This window comes from Rattus norvegicus, unplaced genomic scaffold (genome assembly GCF_021556685.1).
Source record: "Rattus norvegicus strain SHRSP/BbbUtx unplaced genomic scaffold, alternate assembly SHRSP_T2T unassigned-0000236, whole genome shotgun sequence".
NCBI lineage: Eukaryota > Metazoa > Chordata > Mammalia > Rodentia > Muridae > Rattus > Rattus norvegicus.
In genome coordinates this window covers 22,501-27,643 of record NW_028238943.1, presented here as the reverse complement: position 1 = coordinate 27,643, position 5,143 = coordinate 22,501, and the positions used below count along the sequence as shown (strand labels likewise).

Sequence of the window (5,143 nt, the reverse complement as noted above, 5' to 3'; positions counted from 1 at the left end):
GTGGGTGTCCTAGCTTGCTAATCCAACTGACCCACTTGCTGTGTAAATAAATATTTTGCATTCTGTGTCCCTTGTTTGATTTCTCACTAAATTCCAGATTGTCAATCTCCCTGTGTCGATTGCACAAGAACCCAAATGGGGATGCTGGGTGGTGAGCTGATTCCTCCCTAGAACACCTGTGCACTCTCTCATAGTCTCTAAGCTCCTTGCTGGACTCTTTTGGGCTTGGACCTGGCTGTCTGTAAGCCAGGAAGGAAGGAAGGAAGGAAGGAAGGAAGGAAGGAAGGAAGGAAGGAAGGGAGGGAGGGAGGGAGGGAGGGAGGGAGGGAGGGAGGGAACAGGCCTCAGTTGAGAATCCCAATTTTCTAGTTCACTGCATCTGATGGCTGGCTGACCCTTCCAGGTGAATTGTATTTTTTTTTCCTTTTCACTCCTTTATTTGAGTCAGGGGTGTCTGCACATAGACCTGGAAATCAGTACCTAGATCAGGCCTGCCTGCCTGCCTGCCTGCCTGCCTGCCTGCCTGCCTGCCTGCCTGCCTGCCTGCCTTCCTCTATCTCACAGAGACACAGTTCTAAACACCTCTGCCTCTTGAATGATGGAAATAAAGACATGCACGAACACCTGGCTTCCTTTCATTGTACATTTAGCCTAATTTCAGTTTTATTCATGTCTGGGAGGGAGACTTGCTTGTGTGCTGTAGTTCAATTCCTTTCACTGTGTGGTTTCCCCACCACCTTGGCCACCATGCCACGTGGAAGAGAAGAAGAGATGAACCATATTGTTGGCACCCATATAACAAACACTTGGTTGCTTCCTCTGAGCCCTCTGAGTATCCTTACATCTCTGTATTTTAAAGTGGTTTTGTTTTGTTTTTTATTGCTGTCAAACTCTCTCTCTCTCTCTCTCTCTCTCTCTCTCTCTCTCTGTGTGTGTGTGTGTGTGTGTGTGTGTGTGTGTGTGTGTGTGTGTGTGTGTATTTTTTTTCTTCTCCCAGAGCTGAGGACTGAACCCAGGTCCTTGAGCTTGCTAGGCAAGGACTCTACCACTGAGCTAAAACCCCAACCCCTACCTCTGTGTTTTAAAAAGTAGACTCTGGAGCAATACCGGGCAGGTCTCCAAGGCGGGTCCTTCGCTTTATTTTATTCTTTTTGTTTTTAATTGTTAAAGATTTGTTTGTTTGTTTGTTTGTTTGTTTTATGTCTATTCGAGTACCCTGTAGGTGTCTTCAGACACCCCAGAAGAGGGCATGATTGACAATTACAGATGGTTGCAAGCCGCCATGTGTTGGCTGGGTATTGAACTCAGGACCGCTGTAAGAGCAATCAGTGCTCTTAACGACGGTGCCATCTCTCCATCCACCTACTTTATTTTATTCTCTATGCTCTCTTGTGCGAGTCAAGGTCAAGCAGGCAAGAAACACCCAAACAGATTGGTCCATCACCACTTTCTGAATTCTTTTTGTTGTTGATGTCAGGGATGTAAAGCAAGTTTACCCATGAAGAATTGTAAGGGAGTCCTTCTGATTTAGAGAATAGCAGCCTTGAAATGAAATGAGAATCACAACAAGCATTTGTCTTATTGTTTTTGTTTTTTTCTTCCTTTTTCTTCGGAGCTGAGGACCGAACCCGGGGCCTTGTGCTTCCTAGGCAAGCGGTCTACCACTGAGCTAAATCCCCAACCCCTACATTTGTCTTAAAGTCTGAAAAACACAAAACAAAACAAAACAAAACAAAACAAAACAAAACAAAACAACAACAACAACAACAACAACAACAACCAAGAACAAACCATGAGACCGCAGAAATCCTCAGGCGGAGGAGTAAGGAGCTAGTTTTTATTGGTTAGGGTATTATTTGGTCGGGTGGGGGTAGGGGTGGGGGTGGGGGTGGGGGTGTTGTCCTTCCTACATCTCTCTTGCATGAATGAGCTGAACATTACTTAAGCTTGTGTCCAAAACTGTCCATTTTTTAGATTGATCCCAGGAGGGAGGGAGCGAGCCGGGGATACAGCACACCCTCTCTGGCCTCAGAGGTCCAGGCTCCCGCTGGCAGGGCCCGAAGGGACTCCTGGGGGGAAAAAAAAAAAAGTCTCCGAGGCACCACCTAGCCGGTTTTATTCTTGAAGAAAAGCAAACATACATAATGGAATAAGGGAAAGAAAAAACCCTGTTTTCTATATACACAAGCAGTCGTAATTTGTTATAGTGTCCCCTTTGCGTAGTTTGGATTCGATGACTTTATTTTATCAAGCAAGTTTTAAACAGCGGTAACTCCAAAGAGGAGTCAACAGCCCCTTTAAGTGCAGTCAGTCATTGACCCTTTGGTCTGTCTGTCTGTCTGTCTGTCTGTCTGTTTCAAAACGAGGGAGGGCCTGCCTGCCTGCCTGCCTGCCTGCCTGCCTGCCTGCCTGCCTGCGTGCCTGCATCAGATCTAAATACAGTTCTCAGAGGGGAAGACAGAGACAAGTCAGAAGTCACTAGCACTCAATGGACGACCACCAACCTAAGGGCAGGCCTAGGGTAGAATTTGATGGACGGACGGACGGACAGACGGACGGACGGACGGATGGACAGATGGACAGAAAGGATCTAGGAGGAGCTTTGGGAAAGATGAAAAGCCTCCATTTCCCCCCAAAAGAACGAGCCCCAACAGCTGGGCTCTTCGAGATGAGTTATAAGGGGAACCACACATACAGTTTTGTATCACACATACAGTTTGTCATCATCCGTCAATACCAGGTAGACTTTTCAACGTATGTAGGTAGCTGTTGTCAGGTCAGTCCTTTACTAAGCCTCATGTAAGCTCTGCAGGGTAAGCCTCAGGAATTCATCTGTGCGTCCCGCAGGGTATGCTTTCTTGCTTTGTTAAAGGCTAGACTTTGGTTGCTGTCTGTCTGTCTGTCTGTCTGTCTGTCTGTCTGTCTGTCTGTCTGAATGAATGAGCGAGGGAATGAACGAATGAGGAGGGGATGCACATGCCTATGGTTTTAAGATGCTTAATTTCTTTACAAGGTTTATTTATTTAAACATTAAACATTGGGGTTGGGGATTTAGCTCAGTGGTAGAGCGCTTGCCTAGGAAGCACAAGGCCCTGGGTTCGGTCCCCAGCTCCGAAAATAAAATAAAATAAAATAAAATAAAATAAAATAAACATTAAACATTAATCGGAAATAATGGAGTCAGCAGTTAAGAGTTCTGACTGTGTTCTTCCAGAGGTCCTGAGTTCTATTCCCATGGTGGCTCACAACCCTCTGTTATGGGATCGATCTGCTGTGTGTCCGAAGACAGCTGCAGTGTGCTGTTTGTAGGGTAAAGAAAAAAATACTAAAGAAGAAAAAAAAAAAGAGAGAGAAAAAGTTAGAAGCACCAAGTCAAGTCATGTAAATATTGCCCACATTCGGATTTAGACATGCCTGAGCTGTCAGGGCGAGGCTGGCTGAGAGCGAATCAGTGAACGATCGGACTCTTCCTCTCTCTGTGAGGGTGTGTCATGAACTCTATTACCATTTCCAAAGAGTTAGGTATGCTGGAGCGAAGTGGACCGGAAAGCCAAGGGAGGAGAGGTATGCCTACACGAGTCCACCCAACCCCCCCGCCCCCCCCCAGGGAGACATCCTCGAGTGGTGGGGGGAGGGGCGAAGGTGTGGAGGGATAATTTCCAACAAATAAATCCCAACAAATAAATTACTAGAGACTTGATTCATTGATTTACTTTAAATTTATTGAGTGTATCGGGAAAGAGGGAAAATGGGTCAAGGAGGGAGGGAGGGAGGGAGGGAGGGAGGGAGGGAGGGAGGGAGGGAGGGAGGGAGGGAGAGAGGGATATCTTTTCCTCCAAATCGGCTGGTATGTAGTCTCAGTGCGTCAGAAAAAAGACTGCTTCTGGCCTCCTTTCTGATTACCCCAAGGCAGTCTGGTCACCGTGCTGTAATAGAAAGGGAAACCACAGTCAAGTCATGGGAGCGAGCGAGCAAGCAAGCAAAAATCATAAACAAAAGCAAAAACACGTCTGTTAAGTTGAGCAGAGCAGAGCAGAGCAGAGTAGGGCAAAGCAATACAAGGTCACATTCCACAAAGGCTGATATAGTCTGCCATCTTGGTCTACAGAGTGAAAAGTAGAAGGAGAAAATGAATATCGCTTTGTGTGTCACAAAGTTTTTAAGTTGTAAGGAACATTGCAGGGCTAAACCTTCAAATCCTCAAACCACCCAACCCAAGCTTTCCTCCTCCTCCTCCTCCTCCTCCTCCTCCTCCTCCTCCTCCTCCTCCTCCTCCTCCTCCTCACCCCCCATTGCCCCCCCCCCGTGTGTGTGTGTGTGTGTGTGTGTGTGTGTGTGTGTGTGTGTGTGTGTGTTTGCGCACGAGCTCGAGCTCGGGCACGCATTTCTTTCACTGCACAACCATCATTGGAGGACGTTTAAATAAACACGAATGAATCAGACAGGCAGACAGACAGGGGCCCATAATGGATCCCTACAACTCGGTGGTGGTGGTGGTGGTGGTGGTGGTGGTGGTGGTGGTGGTGGTGGTGGTGGTGGTACACACCGATTTGTTGACCTCTTTCTTTTAAAGAAAGGACAAGAAACAAAGAGAAATAAAAATGAAGGAATATAGACCTAGCCAAATATTATTTTATTCCCTCCTTCATGGAGCGACAAGAAGATTTATTCATCAACCTTCGTCTAGAATAAGAAAGTAATTGCAAATGAAATCGAGCCATCTTACTGTAATAAGATGTTATCGAGAGAAAGGGGAATTGGATACTGGATCCATTGCTGCCCCCCCCACACACACACAAATTGGAAAGAAAAGCAACTCCCCAGATCGCTCAACTAACGAGGCTTATTTAAAACTGGAAAAAGAGGGCTGGAGAGATGTCTCAGCGGTTAAGAGCCCTGGCCGCTCCTCCAGAGGTCCTGAGTTTTCAATCCCCAGCAAGCACATGGTGGCTCCCAACCATCGGTAATGGGATGAGGCCTTCTTCTGGTGTGTCTGAAGATAGTTACAGTGTACTCATAGACACAAAATAAATAATTCTGGAAAAGAAGAGGAAATAACTTTAAAAAAAAAGAAAGGAGGCTGACTGGTCGACCTTCCTTCCCTCCCTCCCTTCCTTCCTTCCCTCCTCCCTCCCTCCCTCAG

The 5,143-nt window shown here is 46.7% G+C and overlaps 1 long non-coding RNA gene across 1 annotated transcript in view; it reads right to left on the bottom strand.

Annotated features, from left to right (window-relative positions):
- Positions 1-3,702: 3,702 nt before the first annotated feature.
- LOC147997181 (uncharacterized) overlaps positions 3,703-5,143 on the bottom strand; it is an 18,372-nt gene continuing 16,931 nt past the window's right edge. Inside the window, exons 2-3 of the long non-coding RNA XR_015648124.1 lie at positions 4,839-5,037; positions 3,703-3,926 (exon numbers count right to left, since the gene is read on the bottom strand). This is a non-coding gene — a long non-coding RNA (uncharacterized LOC147997181). The remainder of the gene's footprint in view (positions 3,927-4,838; positions 5,038-5,143) is intronic.